Consider the following 20,033-nt stretch of genomic DNA (forward strand, 5'->3'; position numbering starts at 1 on the left):
CCCCTACGTCCTGCAGTAATGAATGTAAAACATAACTGTAGACATAAGTGACATTACTTGTTTAAAACATTACCTGGGGCACGTTCAAGCTCAGACATTTTGCTATGGTTTCCGGGTTGAACAACATGTTTCCTGGAAATGTCACAGAAGTCAGTTAATTCTCAGCACATAGAGACTCTTTCACCTAGATATCACACTATAGAGACTGTGTCTGTTCCCCGAACTAGAAAATACAGCAAACATCCAAGCCAAAGTAATAGTAACAATTTAATTGATGTTCAACAACTAAAAAAACTGATATAATACAGATACCGAAACTAACACATGGTAACACTTGGCTTATTGAACATTAGATCCCTTTCTACAAAAGCACTTTTTGTAAATTATATGATCACTGACCATAAACTAGATGTGCTTTGTTTGACAGAAACCTGGCTAAAACCAGATGATTACAATACTTTAAACTAGTCTACACCCCAAGATTACTGTTACAAACATGAACCGCGTCCAAAAGGTAAAGGGGGAGGTGTTGCTACAATTTATAGAAATATTTTCAGTATCTCTCAGAGGTTGGGTTTCAAGTATAATTCATTCGTAGTAATGGTGCTTCATATAACGTTATCTAGAGAAACAATTATTAATGATAAATCCCCTGTGATGTTTGTACTGGCTACTGTATACAGGCCACCAGGGCACCATACAGACTTTATTAAAGAATTTGCTGATTTCCTATCGGAGTTAGTGCTGGCTGCAGATGAAGTCAAATCTCCCTTTTCTGTCAAAGATACTAGAAAAGGTAGTATCCTCACAATTATATTCCTTCTTAAAGAAAAATGGTATCTGTGAGGAATTCTAGTCAGGAATTAGACCGTATCATAGTACTGAGACTGCTCTCATTAGAGTTACAAATGACCTGCTTCTATCATCTGATCGTGGTTGTATCTCTTTATTAGTTCTACTGGATCTTAGCGCTGCGTTCGACACTATCGACCACAACATTCTTTTGAATAGACTAGAAAACTTTGTTGGCATTACTGGAAGTGCCTTAGCATGGTTCAAATCATACTTATCTGACCGCCATCAGTTCGTAGCAGTGAATGAAGAGGTATCATATCAATCACAAGTGCAGTATGGAGTACCTCAAGGCTCAGTACTAGGGCCGTTACTTTTCACGCTTTACATGTTACCCTTGGGAGATATCATCAGGAGACATGGTGTTAGCTTGTCTCTACAAAAATAGTCTAAAATAAAAGACTATTTTAAAGAATAAAAAACTGTTGGCAGACTGGATATACAGAAACAAAAACAAAAAACCAAGGAACAATGTTTAGATGTCAAAATAGCAATAGACTATGGCACCTTGGAAGCTTCTCATTATTCTGGTAATACTGACACTAAATTATGTGTAATGTACTAAACGCTGAAATCAGAATCTGCAGTCAGATTATATTTATTCAGACTGAAACAAAGCTGTGTGTTTGCCAGTGTTTGGTTTCATGGACATATCTGTTAATTATTTATTAAAGTATGGTACTGTGTTGGTTCACCTGTGGCTATGAAACCAAATCCTGAAGAAAAACCAGTTTAAAACTGAGGAAGATTTGAGAATCAATTTAAGAAGTTAATTAGAAGTCAGAAGAAAGAACTGGAAAGAAAAACACACAGACATTCATGTAAAGGATGTTTTCTGTTCATCTGCTTCTCCTATTTGCTCTTTTTACATTGACTTTCACTCTATATATAGACTAATACAATCAGATAAAATAATAATTTCTCCAATCATTTATTACAATATACACTGATAAATTTAACATTCACTTAAATGGTATGAAGACTGGATGCTTTCAACTGATTTCCTATTGAACTGTCACTGAATATAATGTTCAGACTATTTAAAATAGCCTACGTATTTTTGCATTTTATTCTGGACTAAAACATGCCAGTCTTAATAATAATAATAATAATAATAATAGGAATGTTATTATTATTGCCTATTGCAATTTTCATAACTCACTGACAGGTGTTTTTTCTTTATTAAAGCATTAATCTTAATTTTTTATATACTTCACTGAAATTAATGGTTAAACAGAATTTAAAAACTCACTTAAGTAAATATATCTTCATATGTACAGTATATCTTGAAAGATAAATGAGTATAAAAAAAATACGAGAAAAGACAATTTTCTAGAACTTACCAATAAGGTGTCAGTGTGGGAGGTGGTGGTCAGGTGAAACCGTAGTTAGTGGAGGCCCCTTTTAAAAATCTGCTTAGGGCCCCCAAAATGCAAGGGCCAGACCTGCTGTTAGCTGAAATATCCACAAAATAAAAATAAAAACACAAAACTGAAATAAGAACATGTGGTTTATCTGTCAATCGTATGCCCGTGAAAAGTTGTGTTCATTACTAGCAACACTAGGGTCCTGGACAAGTTTTCTGTCAGAATCATCATGGGACCTATTCATTTTTAATATTAAAATAAAATAATGTACAGCGTGATGAAGACACCCAGCGCTCTGATGCTGCTGTAATGATGTTGGTTTTACATAATCAAAATTGTGTATTATTGTCTGATGAAAATGTGCCCTTGGCAATGTTATTTGTTTTTGCCTTATTTTGCCAAAGGAAATACAGTAGTTCCAAACAGTAGAGCCATTGCGTGTCGCCGAGCATCAGTTTCAGTTTCCGCATTTTTGAATGAATTGGCCTATGAATGACTAGACTTACTTGACCACTTGTATACTTACATGACGTGTTTCCTGTATTTGGTAAGTGTTCAAGTGGGCATGAAGACCACAAGTGTGTGCAGACCTTTTCATTACCCAATGCGATGCACTTATAGAGTTGTAAAAATGCATGTGTTTACAGAGCTTTATTTTGATTTTCAATACTTTGCATTTTAAAATAAACTAAATGTTTGTTCAGTAGTCCCTATAACAGATGACACAATTTAGGTAAAAAAGTATCAAAATTTATTTCCAGAAAATGATGCATGATGGGATATGCTTAGCCTTGAATATAACTCTGAAGCAGATAGTGTGATTTAGTGTGCGTTAAGGGCAATGTGCTTTGGTGTTTTTAAGACCTTGGACAGTCCTATGCACTTAATACCGCAATTGTGGGTTTTTAAACAGGCCCAGTCACTTGCTTTTGTCCATAAATGAATCACCCATTTAGAAAAAAGCATTTAGCTTAATGATTCAATGACCCGCTTGTTAAGACAATGATTTGCTGCAACCTGGCAGTATTAGTATTATTTCATTTTGGATGAGGGGCTGAGAGAGGGACAAAGATTGAAAGCTGTTTTTGTTTCAAGTCTTGATTGTAACAATAGTTTTGTTTTAAAATATAGAATGCGTGAAATATGTTATAACATTGTTAAAAATAACAGGGGTAAAACATAAATAAATAAATAAATAAATAATAATAATAATAATTGCAGTCACATGGCATACAATGGTATTGTCTATATTTTTTCTCATTGGAGGGCCTCTGACTCTTTCTTTGAAACAGGCCTCTGAATTGCAAAGGCTGCCTCTGGTTTGTATATAAGTTCGGTGGAAAAAAGTAGAGATAGAGATATGTTTTTACGTCATTGAATTCCACTTACTTAAATGCAGGGGCTCTGTGTAAACTAAGATAACTTGACATTTGACACTGCTCTCATCAAATGAGGAACTAACCAAAATTAAACAAAAAAACTTACACTGTTGACACACTCAGCTAGAATGAATTAGAAACGGTTTTATATTTCATATTCATGATAATGGGCAGAGCTACATTATGACATCACTGCAGATGAGTCAAAGACTTGAGTCTTACTATCATCTCAAAAACATTGCAATAATTAGATGTTTTGTTTCCAGTCAAGACTTGGAGAAACTTGTTCATGCCTTTATCACCAGCAGGGTGGATTATTGTAATGGTCTCCTTCCAAAGAAGACCATTAGACAGCTGCAGCTCATCCAGGATTCTGACTAGAACCAGAAAATCTGAGCATATCACACCAGTCCTCAGGTCCTTACACTGGCTTCCAGTTACATTTAGGATTGATTTTAAAGTACTTTTACTCGTTTATAAATCTCTAAATGGCCTAGGACCTAAATACATTGCAGATATGCTCACTGAATATAAACCTAACAGACCACTCAGATCATTAGGATCGAGTCAGTTAGAAATACCAAGGGTTCACTCAAAACAAGGGGAGTCCGCTTTTAGCTATTATGCCGCTCGCAGTTGGATTCAGCTTCCAGATGAGATAAAACATTAGCCACATTTAAATCCAGACTCGGAACTCATCTGTTTAGCTGTGCATTTATTGAATGAGCACTGTGCTACGTCCGAACTAACTGCACTGTATTTTATGTATAATCATTTTCTATTCTTAACTGTTTTAAATTCATTTTAAATAAATTTTTATATAATTTCCTTGTTTTTATTGTTGTAATTATTTTTTTTAATGACTATTTCACTTCCTTTTATGTAAAGCACTTTGAATTACCACTGTGTATGAAATGTGCTATATAAATAAACTTGCCTTGCCTTGCCTTAAAGGGGTGGTTTACTGCGATTTCACTTTTTTCATTTTAAATAGTGTGTAATGTTGCTGTTGGTGCATGAACAGTATCTGCAAAGTTGCTGCGCTGAAAGTTCAGTGTAAGCGGAGATATCGTCTTTTAAAAATCAGGAAGTTTAATGCCTACAAAAACGACTCATATGGGACTACAACGAGATACTTCCTGGGTTGCATACGTAATAAACCCATCAAACCCCTCCCTCCGGAACATGCAAAAAAAGGGGGCAAGGCCATGTTCTGCAGCTTTGTTGAAGAGGAAGAGTTATAGTGGAGAGTTGTAGCCATGCCGTCGAAACAGTGTTATTTTCACCCAGCTGTCAGGTCTTCTGTGTTCAGGCTTCCTACGGATGCTGTAGTTCGTCAACAATGGTTAGAATTTATGTTTGATTATGTTCCTGACAATTACAATCCTAATTTAGCTCTCTGTGCTGCGCATTTTACGGAAGACAGCTTCCAGAATCTACACGAGTTCAATGCCGGATTCACACAGAAACTATTACTAAAACATGGAGCAGTTCCAACTTTAAAACCAGAGGCAGCAGTTGTTGGGCCACAACCTGTAAGTAAGATTTCATAATTTTAAATGTATTTGCATGTATAATTTCAGACGTAATGTTTTAGTTTTATCAAGGACGTAAACAAATGCCAACGCTGGCTTTAGTAGCCAGTTAGTTAAATGCTATCGTGTGTCTATGACAAACGCGTACAAACATTTTGGACCCGAATTTGTAGTCATGTATTAATTTTGTAAATGTATTTTCCATGTATACTTTATGACGTAATTTTTCGATTTGATCAAGAACGTAAACACAAGCCAACGCTGTTTGGTTATAGTAGCCAGTTAGTTCGATGCTATTTCGTGTGTATAAGACAAACGTGTACAAACTTCAAACAATTATATGTAATCACAACAGCAAACTTCCATTCAGAAACATTTGTAAGAGCTGTGCTTGCGGAAGTTCTGCTTGACTCTCTTCATTACCGCTTTCTGGGTCTGATTCTGACTCAAACTGATACGGCAATATTGACACCATTATTTACATTTGACCGGAGCACATGCAGCGGTCGCCCGTGAAGGTAATGGGCGTGAAGTTTCCGGACAATGTGCAGTACGCAGTTTAGCCAATCACAGCACACCGGCCCGACTAACCAATCTGAGCCCATCGCCTGTTTCTGAGGGAGTGGTTTCAGAGAATCAGGAAGTCAACCGGTCGTTCAAATGACAGAGGAGAAAGTGGCTTACAATAAAGGTGAAATATATGAAAAATAAGGCGTTTTTTAACAAACGAAACACGAAGACTTATATTGCACCCCATAAACATAATCAAGCAAAGAAAAAAAGCAGTAAACCACCCCTTTAAGTCAAAGTAAAACTTAACGGATGAAGTGCAAGCTTTTTTTAAACACTCTAAAATTAACAATCACATTTGATATTTACTCACAGGTAAGTGCTGGAAATGGAAAGAGCTTGTTCTGTGGTTTAATAGCATGGAACAATATCAAAATGTTACTAAAAGTATGCCATTTATTTGGCTGTAAACCAAAGTTTGATGTCTGTTGTCATGTCACACTTGAGAGATTTCAGAAGCCCTTGAACTGCGGAGAGAATAAAAAATGTCCAGTGAAAATCATAATTCCAGCAAACAAAAATGACACCTTGGTGTTTACAGATGTGTATTTAGTGCTTTTAGTTTGAAATATTACACCTCTACCCTTTTCTGCATTTGCTGTACTGTGGCTCCCAGAGACACATATTTAGTTTTCTTCTACCACCCAGTAATAACCAACTGCACTGCTGCAGAGTCATCTGAAGGACCAGACCAGCAGTTTTAGATCAGACGTTAAAGGGATAGTTCACCCAAAAATAATTCTGTCATTAATTACTCACCCTCATGTTGTTCCAAACCCTTAAGACCTTTGTTCATCTTCAGAACACAAATTAAGATATTTTTGAGGAAATCTGAATCACACAATGATCAACGCTTTGGAAAATCTGGAGGATTATATATGCCAGATACACGAAAGACCTCTGGATCTGTTCTGCAGAGATGATCAGACGTGTGTGTGTCTGTCCTGCACTGAAGGAGACCACAGGACTCACAACACTGTTCCTATAGAGGAGGAGAGTCAGGAGAAGAAGGCAAGAGATACAAACAAAACACTTTAAACACCCATGAAATCTTTCCTGTCTTGATATATTACAGCTAAATGCTAAAGCTAACAGTCTTTCATTTTATCTGTTAAAAGCTGGTAAATATTCAAATAAAACTTTGTCAGAAGACGGTAAAATCACTGATAAATGTGTCTGTATTTTTCTCTGTATGTAGAATCAGCTGGTTCAGACACAGACAGACGTGCAGCAGATGATCCAGAACAGAATGGAGAAGATTCCAGAGATCCAGCACTCAGTAGAGATGAGAAAGGTGAGTGGAAAAAATGATTAAAATTAGTAATGTTATACATCATACATCATAATTCTGTGCTGAATTAAAGGTACACTATGTAACTGTTTAAAATGTACAAAATTGCAACAACGAGTGAGTAGTAGTAGTAATAATAATAATAACAATGCTGCATTTTATTTAATGGTGCCTTTCAAGACACCCAAGGTCACCTCACAGGCAAGCAAAGATAAAAAATAAAAAATCACTACACAAGACAAAAACACACAACAAAAACTCCACATATACAGATAAAGTGCAATAAAGACTCAATAATACATATTATTAAAAAAAAACCCTGTTTAAAAAGATATGTCTTAAGATGTGTTTTAAAAGTCAGCAGGCAATCGCTGTTTGCGAATATCAAGGGGAAGGGAGTTTCATAGGCGGGGCAGCATAGCTAAAAGATCTGGCACCCATGGTAGTTAGTCGAATCCGAGGTACCACAAGAGAAATTGAAGATGAGGATCTGAGAGCACGTGAAGGGGTGTAAACATGAAGTAGTACATCATTAATGCATCTTCCAAAATGTATTTTTGTCTTAGCCTGAATCATTAAGTTACGCCTATAATAAGTGTTTATATTCTGACTATTTTAGACCGAGTTGGATGGCAACTGCTGTGGAGCAGCCTGGTACCTGTGTGACTCATCATATACATAAACAGAGCAAATTAGCAAATTAGCATGTAGTTTAATTAGCTGCTAGAATGCCAAAAGTTACATAGGGTACCTTTAATGGGATTTTTTTTTTTTAAATCACATATTTCTTGAATTATCCTGTTAAATAAAATACATAAATACATAATTAAATATAGCTGCAAGTAGCGATTACCGGGGTTTAAGCACTTTAGGCATTTAAGCACATCAGAAAAAAAACATTACATATTATTTAGCAAGCCTGTAACCACCTAAATCAATTATTAAAAAGCATTTTTGGCAAATCCAGGTGATTTACCATAGAAATATGTTTTTAGATGTTTATGACTCTTATAGCGCCAGCTGTTGTCCGATCTCCCTGAAACTTTGTGTGCTTGTTTAGAGTCACCTGTCGCATGTGCTCAGGGGGTTTCGTGGCGTTTTGAGTTTTCGTTTAGGCTTTATAGGCTTTTGGGTATATTTGGACAGGCCCCTTTTCTAAAGGACCCTGTTATAGCTTCCCAAATGGTAAAGTTCAACATGTTTTTGATAATTATTGACCTAGAGAGTCCAGAGAATTGCACTGCGGTGGTTTTTTCCAGACTGAGCAAAAAACTTAGGACTAGAGGCAAAGTTGTTTGGAACGAGGAGGTCTATCATACCATACAAATATCGTGCATATGTGTATATGCACAATGTACAATCGTTTACGCCCTCAAAAAGTATGATACCGCCCAGCAGTGGCCGATTTCTTTAAAATTTCTCACAGACCTTTGGGGCCATGAGTCAAACAGGCCCACCCAGTTTCGTTCAATCGGCCTCCGTTAACCTTGTCTAATAGGTGCTCAAATTTCAATATCCCCATGGACACTTGTGGCACTTTGGACCAAGACCGTGCACAGCGATTGTCATGTTGATAGGACAAACGGTTGCCTAGTTACAGCCATTTTTATGTTTTTCCCTCTTATAGAGCCACCAAGTGGCAAATCTCCATGATTTATTTTCTGTGACCTCAGCTTGAGCTCTTACATACAGTGAGGAAAATAAGTATTTGAACACCCTGCTATTTTGCAAGTTCTCCCACTTAGAAATCATGGAGGGGTCTGAAATTGTCATCGAGGTGCATGTCCACTGTGAGAGACATAATCTAAAAAAAATCCAGAAATCACAATGTATGATTTTTTAACTATTTATTTGTATGATACAGCTGCAAATAAGTATTTGAACACCTGTCTATCAGCTAGAATTCTGACCCTCAAAGACCTGTTAGTCTGCCTTTAAAATGTCCACCTCCACTCCATTTATTATCCTAAATTAGATGCACCTTTTTGAGGTCGGTAGCTGCATAAAGACACCTGTCCACCCCATACAATCAGTAAGAATCCAACTACTAACATGGCCAAGACCAAAGAGCTGTCCAAAGACACTAGAGACAAAATTGTACACCTCCACAAGGCTGGAAAGGGCTACGGGGAAACTGCCAAGCAGCTTGATGAAAAAAGGTCCACTGTTGGAGCAATCATTAGAAAATAGAAGCAGCTAAACATGACTGTCATTCTCCCTCGGACTGGGGCTCCATGCAAGATCTCACCTCGTGGGGTCTCAATGAGCCTAAGAAAGGTGAGAAATCAGCCCAGAACTACACGGGAGGAGCTGGTCAATGACCTGAAAAGAGCTGGGACCACCGTTTCCAAGGTTACTGTTGGTAATACACTAAGACGTCATGGTTTGAAATCATGCATGGCACGGAAGGTTCCCCTGCTTAAACCATGTCCAGGCCCGACTTAAGTTTGCCAATGACCATTTGGATGATCCAGAGGACTCATGGGAGAAAGTCATGTGGTCAGATGAGACCAAAATAGAACTTTTTGGTCATAATTCCACTAAACGTGTTTGGAGGAAGAAGAATGATGAGTACCATCCCAAGAACACCATCCCTACTGTGAAGCATGGGGTGGTAGCATCATGCTTTGGGGTGTTTTTCTGCACATGGGACAGGGCGACTGCACTGTATTAAGGAGAGGATGACCGGGGCCATGTATTGCGAGATTTTGGGGAACAACCTCCTTCCCTCAGTTAGAGCATTGAAGATGGGTCGAGGCTGGGTCTTCCAACATGACAATGACCGAAGCACACAGCCAGGATAACCAAGGAGTGGCTCTGTAAGAAGCATATCAAGGTTCTGGCGTGGCCTAGCCAGTCTCAGACCTAAACCCAATAGAGAATCTTTGGAGGAGCTCAAACTCCGTGTTTCTCAGCGACAGGCCAGAAACCTGACTGATCTAGAGAAGATCTGTGTGGAGGTGGGCCAAAATCCCTCCTGCAGTGTGTGCAAACCTGGTGAAAACTACAGGAAAGCGTTTGACCGCTGTAATTGCAAACAAAGGCTACTGTACCAAATATTAACACTGATTTTCTCAGGTGTTCAAATACTTATTTGCAGCTGTATCATACAAATAAATAGTTAAAAATCATACATTGTGATTTCTGGATTTTTTTAGATTATGTCTCTCACAGTGGACATGCACCTACGATGACAATTTCAGACCCCTCCATGATTTCTAAGTGGGAGAACTTGCAAAATAGCAGGGTGTTCAAATACTTATTTTCCTCACTGTAAGTGTTCTGAGTTTGGCGAAGATATCTCATTTTGCTAAAAGCGGCCTTGCCCCCTTTGTACGTATTGGAGTCCCTTTGCGACAGTGAGTCGAAAGTTCAGCTTTTTTTTTTTTCTGCACTGGTTTGGTTCCGATCGAGTGAAAAACCTAGGACTAATTTGCAAAAGTAGGTTTTGCAAAAAATGCGAAATACCAGAAAATTTGGATCGAATCTGAGGCATGCATTTTGTCCGGCTCGAGCCAAGGATTCCAACGACATTGAGCCTGTGACTGATGGTTTAGGAGTTATGAGCGATTTCGTACTTTCGATCGCTGTAGCACCCCCGTCAGGCCGATTGGGGTGAGCCTCAGTCACATTGTAGGCGGTGTGAGTACTACTATACCTCCAAGTTTCACGTCTCTACGACTTACAGTTTGGTCTGCTCGATCAGTTTTGTGTGGAAATCACTCATCTGTGACGATTCTAACAATTACAATAGGGTTTCAGCGCTACGTCCTTGAACCCCTAATTAATCTGCTAATTGATCTCGTTGATCAGAGGAACACAGAGAAAGAGAAATCAGCCAGAAATCAGCTCTTCACTGATCTGATCAGCTCCATTGAGAGATGTCAGTCTGAGCTGCTGAAGATGATGGAGGAACAGCAGAAAGCAGCAGAGAAACAGGCTGAAGATCTCATTAAAGAGCTGCAGCAGGAAATCACTGATCTGAAGAAGAGAAACACTGAGCTGGAGCAGCTCTCACACACTGATGATCATCTGCACCTCCACAGAATATTGCTGCACAGTAAGGCACAAAGGTTATGACCATTTCTGCCATGCTTCAAAATTTGTGCAGAACAGAATGAAACGGTGATAATTTCAAATTGGAAAAATAATTAACATTTAAAAAAAATAAATAAATAAATAAAAAAATAGTAGAAATGAATGCATAATATTTAATCTTCCCTCTCCTGCTGCAGATGTACTCAACGCTGTACAGTAGTCTAAATACCAAGAACTGGACTGAGATCAGTATTGACTCTGATGTGAATGTGTACTCTCTGAAGAACGTTCTGATTCAACTGGAGAAAACTCTAGATGGGACTTTAAATAAAAAATTCTGTCAATCTGGTATGTGAATATCAAAAACAGTGAATGGATTTCTTCTGTGAAGCTCTATCCAAACTTAAACTCATGTCATAAATGGTTAAAGTAGTATTACTTGAACATGTACTTTTACATGTAAGGAACACAATTTAACGCATTCATGCACTCGTGTAAATGCATGAATGCGATGACTGGAGATTTTCTCTTAATGGATTACATTTTTGATTTGTTTCTTGGCAAACCCTACCGTATGCCTTAAGAACACTTGGGATATGGAACGAGTTGCATGGGATCATTTTTACAGTTTCTATAGTGTTCTAAATATTAGATTTGTTACGGTCCACTGTGGTCTAGGGAAGACCGCAACAGAACTAAAAATGGTTGATGGTGAGGCACTGTGCGACGGCAGAGAAAATGTCTCCAGACTCAGAAAAGGTTACAATAACCCACACAGCCACAGTAGTTCAACAAAAAGAGAAGTTATTTACAGTCTAAACAAAAGTAACATTAAAGGAGTATTAACTTCAGAAGGGGGCAAGGCCAAAATAACAAACAAAGGAGCTAACTGTATAAACCAACTGACTAAACTTCAAAGAAGAGAAAATAAAATACAGCAGATTAAACTAACTCCCTAAACTAACATAAACAGGAGAAAATAAGTAATACAAAACAAAATGGCACCCACCTTCCTACTAAACCCAAAACAAAAGACATAAATTAAAGCTTAATTTATAATGGGCTACTGAAGTTAACACTCACTTCTCTGTAGATTAAGGATCAGTCTTAACTGTAATCAACGAAACCAACGGCAGAAACTCTACTTCAACAATCTCAACACAATTGAGATAAAGGTACACCAAAGCACCAATTAGGGCTTCACAATAAATTCTGAAGTCTAAGGATGAGTTCTCAGCCATCGCACACCATCCAACCACCACCATCTGCTGATCTGAGAGTAGCTGTAGTTTAAATACTCGCTCTCCTCTCCCATCACCCAATCACAGCAGAGCTCTTAATTAGTCTCAGGTGGGAGATACAGGTTCTGCAGGGAGAGAGAGAGAGGGAGAAAGAGAAAACAAGGCACGGAGTTCACACAACAGAACCTTGCGGCTCTGGACGTAACAGATTATAAAGACATTTTTCTAAAACACTAATAAAAATAAAACCGAAAGTCATATACATACCACAAAGTCCTCTAAGTGTAGCGGATGGCACGCAGGGCACACACTGTGCAGGGCCCCGCATGTTGAGTTGCGTCGTATTATGCGTCGACGATAGCCAGAGATATTCTCAAAAGCATCAAATATTGGCAATATTAAAAGGATTTATCATTTCCAATTAATGTAGGCCTGTTACATCTTTCATTCTTACATCTTACAGGCCTATTATTATTATTAGGTTACTTTTATTATTAAATTATAATTAATTTATATTATAGGCCTACAATGAATTATAGGCCTATAATTATTTCAATCAATGAAAATGAAGAGCAGCTTTATTTCATGGACCAATTTTCAAAAAAATCTGTTTAATGCGAAATACATTGTTTTCACGGGCCACTTTCACTTTCTGAACAGTGAATTGATTGAGGTTAAGACGTTCACAGGCATAACTCTTGCGCAAAGTATTGCAGCATAATTCTTGTGCAAAATATTGCGACGTAGCCCATCGTCAGTGCAGTTTCACTTTTGATTCAAATTCGTCTGGCTTGATGCTTAAAATGTTATTTGAATGGCACTATAGGCTATTTTTTAATTTAGGCTACTATGTATTTTTATTGTATGCTACTTGGGCTATATTTTTCAATCCTTTGTTCCCCCTAAATACCATTATTTTAAGGATTTGTCATGGTGTGAGGGGAAGTAAAATATGCACACATATTAATAGTGTTTATGTTTGTTAATGTTGCATTTTATTTACTGGTATTTGTATTATTGTAATATGTTTCTACAATGATACAAGTGTTTCTCTCTCAACATGTAGTGTGGAGCAAGTTCAGTGCCTTGCTCAAGGGCACCTCAGTCGTGGGTATTTAAGGTGGAAGAGAGAGCTGTACATTCACTCCCCCACATACATTTCCTGCCACTACTCAACGCTCATGTCGTTATCAGTCAGGGATGGATACAAAGTCGGCTTGGAGCCGAAATGACTAGCCATTTTAAAGTGAGGCTGAGCTCTAAGTCCAGTGTCTCTGGATCTCTGTTCAGAATCCAGAGAGTTGATCTCTGACGCTCCAGACTGAATCCGTCCCATCAGTCACACACAACCAAACCTTTTACAGCTCCTGAAAAACACAGAATCACAGTGACTTTAAAAAATAAAAAAAATAAAACTGTTGGCAGACTGCATAAAAAAAAATTGAGAAAGAACATTTTTAGATATGACAAAACAGTTATAATAGCAGTTTTATTTATAAAATAAGTTTGGTTCTATGTTAGTTCACCACTTCATATATAATTAGATCCTGAAGTAAAACCAGTTGAAAACTGAGTTAGAAATTTGAATTGTAAGAATTAATCAAACTGAATCAGCAACTTGATATTTGCCACCACCGTTATCAAAAAATTAATGAACTTAAAAAAATGGCACATACATTCTAAAAGTTGCATACACTGTTTAGGTTTAGACACTCAGCAGAGATGAATTAGAAACTGTTCCATATTCAAGATTATAGGTGGAGCTACTATATGACATCTTGTCAAGTGAGTAAAGGACTGCATCAAAAGTATAATCAAACAGATGAACAGGAAGATTTTTAAACAACACTTCTATTCAGAAACTGAAATTAACAATCAGACCTGATACTCACTACCAGGTATGTGATGGAAATGAAAGAACTAGTTCAGTAGTTTAATAGAATGAAAAAGTATCAAAGTATTTTAAAATATGTTATTTATTTGGCTGTAAAGCAAAGTTTGATGTGTGCTGTCGAATGCTTCAGAAACAGGAAACCGGTACTTGAACTGCAGACAGAATGGAAAAAAAGTCCAGTGAAAATCATAACTTCATTAAACAAAAATGACAGTTCTTTAGTTATTTAAAATATTGCACTTACACCTCTGTTTACTGTGTTGTCGTTCATAAATAAAATACATTTTCATGATGGGCCGGTATGAGATTCTGACGGTATGATAACCTTAGATAAAAATATCACGGTTTCATGGTATCGCGGTATCGAGGTAACAGCTCTAAAATATGTTATTTTTAAATATCTGGGTTAAAAACAACAACAACGTTTTTTTCCACTGAAAACAATATATTTTATTTTTAAGAAACAGAGAACATTTTGGAACAGTAAACATAATTTAAATAAATAATTGAATTTTTGTTAATTAAATTAAGTGCAGTCACTTAAGTGAGCCTAAACCTGCAGCTCAACAATAATCAGAACATAAATAAATTATTTTCTGTAAAAAAAAAAAAATCACTTAACCTAATCAAAAACATAAATCAAAACATTTATTTTCTGTAAAAAATAAAATAAAAATCACTTAACCTAATCAAAAACATAAATCAAAACATTTATTTCCTGTAAAAAATAAAATAAAAAGTGCAGTCATTAAATCTGCAGCTCAACAAGGTTTTTGGAGACATTCTCACTTTCTTCACATTCATCTTTCAGTCCAAGTTATGAGCGGTGAGGTACAAAGATGTGTGCACATACACATAAGGGGAGAGTAATGATAATTACATTATTTTATATTATTTATTTAATTATATGATTTATATTATTATTAATCCATTACACACAAGCTATTTTAGTTTAACAGTTATTATAAATAATTTATTTTAAATTAATGTTAATAGATACAGATTGTATATAATATAAATAAGTTGTAGAATCAATAGATAATGCTTTAAAATGACTGTGACCTTACATGTTCGAGTCTCTATCGCTGTATATTTCCAACAATATAAACTAACTTAAGTTTCACTTGTGACTGCACTGATAAAGCAAGATAATTTATTTTATTTGTCCACTTTCATGAACAAGTACTTTTTCATTGTAAATGCATTTAAATGAATCATATTTTTCAATCTTTTAACCTTTAGCAAAATCTTTAACTTTTAACAAAGGCTTGTGATTGGCTGTTAGCCACTGATGTCACACATGCATGTGCACGTGCTCCACAAACTCAGGATCAAAGCCTGAGTTAACAAAGAAAGTTGATGATCAGCATCATGGTACCAACAAAGCCGGATTGGAGAGGTTTGGTTTTGTCAACTCGAAACTAATCCTGTAACTCTGAATTTGTTAATCTACCATCATGGTACAGGCCCCTGAGCCAGCAGTTTGTTTGTTTTTCAATGACGTGATTTTGAACAGATGTAAACAATGGCAGGAGGCTTAAAATTATAGATGTGATACCAGCTAAATTTAATTATTGTACTAAATCGCAGAAACGTAGTACTTTAGTCTCTGTGAAGTAACGTGAGGGAGGAAAGTTGACTTTAGTTAATGAGTCATGTTATCTGCCTCAGTAGCAAGCCAAATAGTATTTATTTCAACACTGAAACAACCGGCGAATGGGTCTCTGTCTTGATGGAGGGTGAAAGGAGGAGAAATGAAGACGACACAGATATATCGTTTGTGTACGACCTGGAAGTATTTATTTAGCGATCAGCGCCAAAACGGCATCTGTACGGAAAATCGTTGTGTGCGGAACATGATTGGTCTACGTCAGGGGTCTCCAACCTTTTTTGGGGATGGGGTCTTTAAAACAGGTCTATTCAATTCATTTATACTGTTATCAGCACATGTTTAAGTAGATTCGCCTCTGAGGGTATATGCGCTATTAATGCAGCGTTAAAAAACTGTCAGTTTTTTTACTTTGACTTTCTGTATAACTGAAAAACGTTCACCGGCATAACTATTGCGCAAAGTTTGCATGTTGCTTGTGATATCTATTGGCTCGCCTTCATGCATATGTATCTTAAAGCAGGGATACATGAAAGAGGAATCAAATCAGTATGCCGCTGTCTGAAACACGTGCACGCTTCAGGTGTGTGCGAGTACAGCGCGCGAGTAATGAATTGAGTACTGTTTAGTTTCTTCTTCTTGTGGTTTTAAACTAGCCTGACTACGTCAGACTTCATACTTCCTTTCAATTTAATTTCGCTTCTGTACTCAGTCTGATATAGCAGACCATCTCCCAGTTTATCTCTGGCTCCGCATCAGCTGGCCAATCAACGAACAGAGGGCAGGCTGAGAGCCGTGACGTAGACACTAAGCGCAGAATTTAAGATTGTAGTTTAGGTTTAGGTGAGGGAAATCTAAAACGACAGCGGACATGGAGACACGGGATGCTATTCGCTCTGTTGTGGAGAATATTCCCGGCATTTGCCAACTGAAGCCTGAACAAGAAGAGTGTTTGGTTCACATTTTGAATCGAGGTGATGTGGTGGCCTTACTCCCGACAGGTTTTGGGAAAAGTTTAATTTATCAACTGTTACCAATCATCAGCGAGAAACTGGGGAGGACAAAGTTCGCAAGGCGATAATTGTGGATGTGTAGATTTACTTCACATAATCTGCAAAAGTCGTTCACAGCCATCTTCATTCCGGTATTTCGCTTGATGGTTTTGTTTTCGCCGCATACCTGTGTTTACAGTAGAAGTTCGAGGTGGCTGAGCCGGTGATTAACACGTCTTAACCAACCGTTATGTGATTGGCTTACGGGTATACCAATGATTTTAAACTTCAGACAAGCGCCCGCCCACGAGAAAGTAAACGCTTGTCAAATATGCCCTTCCAGACTCTCTCTACGAAGCAAAGCACAGTAGCAGAGTTTGGTATTACCAGGCTAGTTTTAAATAGCTTGAACGTGTAAATTGGCAAATTAATCTGCGAATCACTTGCCGAACGGTGGGGTCTGGACCTGGTCCATATATCACGGATCAACTGCGATCTGTTTAAGCCCTATAGCCTATATATGACAGATTAGGGCAATCTTTTATTTACTAATTTAACATGAAATCGTCAAATTGCTACTCCATATCAATCGCATACAACGAAAATACAGAATAATTAGAACAATCAGTTGCGCATAATAAACAACAGAGTATCATATCTATAAACATTTTCCGCAGAACTTTCTCACGACCCGGTAGGAATTCTTCCACGGCCCGGTATGGGTCGCGACCCGGTGGTTGGGGACCTCTGGTCTACGTTACCCGAAAAATCCCCATACGGCAGACTTCTATTAAAATACTGTTGTTACAGATAAATGTGAAATATTTAGTTTAACTTTTTCTACAAGCCAATAATAACCATTGCAGTGCCACATAGACTACTGCTGGTCTGGAGCTTCAGTCTATGTGTTAAATCAACACTGCTTGGTGTACATATGGGAACCAGTTGTTAAATCAACCAGCTGTTAAACCAGGAAACTTACTGTGGGGCGGAGGCGGAGCTTATAGCTGAGTGAGATTTCAGTGGTAGAAGCAGGTTTCGACATTCATCAACTCTGCTCTAACTTCCTGCCAGAAACTGCAATCATATATTGCTTTATGGCTGTTTTGACAAACAGTTGTTCATAAATTTAGTTAGAATAATTTTTAACACGCAATATCATTTTTTGCATGCAAACTTAATTAGTCAGTGCACATAAGATTTATCAAATCTGCTCTGTTCAGCAATTAAGATTATTTATTGTCATTACGTATCTTTTCAGTCATGGCATCCTCCAGTGATCCACTAAATGATGAGCTCCAGTGCTCCATCTGTCTGGATGTGTTCACTGATCCAGTCACCACTCCATGTGGACACAACTTCTGCAGAACCTGCCTGAACAAGTGCTGGACAGATACACAGACCTGCTTCTGTCCATCCTGTAAAGAAACATTCAGCAGAAGACCTGACCTTGAGATAAACACAACCAGTGGCACCGTAATGGGGGGAAAGGTTAGGATGATTCAAAGGGCCCTGTTCGGAGAGGAAAGCAACCTCTACTGAGAGGGACAGACCAGCCCCCGCTTCCACTCTCCCAAAAGCAAACTCTGCAGAGGCCCCAAATCAATATGCTACTCAGGGGGCCCAGAAAAAATAGCAGTGCCCCTGAATACAACGCTGAGAGTTTTGCGCAACACTTTAACGAGAACCTCAATCTAAGAAGATCTGAGGTCTTCTGTGACTTCTGTGATGAAAGCCATGAAGTCCTGCCTGACGTGTCCAAGCTCTTACTGTGAGACTCACCTGGAGCCTCATCACAGACTCTGGAATACTTACCTCTTCTGCAGGAACGTCAGCGATGGTCCAGGTTGAAAAGAAACTTCGAGATTGGAGACATTGTCCTGATTGTCGCATCATCAAAACAATGCCTGACTCTAAGGGAAATGTTCGCAGTGTGTGTGTTCAGACGAAGAGCAGCACACTTAATCGACCCATCTCCAAAATATGTCTTCTACAAGAAGCTGTCTGATTGTGGATTGAATGGAAATTCGAATTATAACTTCAAAGACTCTTATTCTGAAGGTTTATGGCTCTAGATAATTTAATATGGTAATTGATATATTTGCCTACCTATACAGGGGCTGGGATGTAAGAGCCACAATTTAAATAATTATAATTTAACATTGAAGTTAGAAGTGCTAGAGTAGATATTATTTTAATATGTTTAGATTTGTATGTACATTGGTTAAATACCCCCCATGTTTATTCTGTAATGGTTTGCTCCGTTTATTATTGGACTGTCTTTAAGCACCTTGGGGACAGGGACGCTCCTTTTAGAAAAGAAAGAAAGAAAGACGGAGCAACACAGTTTTTTGACTGGAGTTTTATTTGTTTCTGTTCGTTGTACGAGAACTTTTAGTAAACAGTTGAAGTTTGAACGAAGACCCGAGTCAATTCCTTGCCCGAAAGATTATAGAAGCTTATTGCTACAACACTAACATTAAAAAAGTGAAATTGCAATCAACCACCCCTTTAAGGATCGGTCACACTACACTTTTCATTCCATTGACTTCGATTCATATACATATGAATGTGGGAGAGCAGAAACACAAGATCCTGCTAAATTGTTTTGCATTTCACTGCATTCCAAAGTTCAAGTTTGGTGAACATTGACCTGTGAATTTGTATCACATGAAACCATGTGAACAATAGAAGATCGATGTGTCAAGACATGACCTTGTAGCCGAATTAAGAGAACATAAATTTAAAACTGCAGTGCTGCAAGAAAATGAGGAATAGATTGTATGTTTTTTTACATTTTGGATGTATTATAATTTGAGCTGGGTAGATTACTTACAAATTGCAGTCATTTACTGATTAAAGATTACATGATGAAATCTGTAGTTAGTAATGTAATCTAGGTTACTCATTTTAAAGGCTGACGTGTGCAGTTAGTTTAGAGACTGCAGAAACAGGAAGTACTTGAACTGCAGACAGAACAAACAAAGTCCAGTGAAAATCATAACTTGTTAAAAAAATGTTACCTCATGTTTATAGGCCTTTGTTTGAAATATTACACTTCTATCTTTTTCCTTTCCTGTTGTCTTTAATATATAAAAATGCTTTTTCATGATAATATTAAAATAATGTTGTCAATCTCTATTTAGGTTCTTCTTTTATAACCCGATAACAGGCCTATCCATTGCCACAGAGTCATCAGAAGCACCAGACCAGCAGTCTTATGGCCCTTTCACACAGGACTCAGAATGCGCCGCGCTGGGTGCTG

The sequence above is a fragment of the Onychostoma macrolepis genome, chromosome 23 (genome assembly GCF_012432095.1).
Source record: "Onychostoma macrolepis isolate SWU-2019 chromosome 23, ASM1243209v1, whole genome shotgun sequence".
NCBI classification, from domain to species: Eukaryota; Metazoa; Chordata; class Actinopteri; order Cypriniformes; family Cyprinidae; genus Onychostoma; species Onychostoma macrolepis.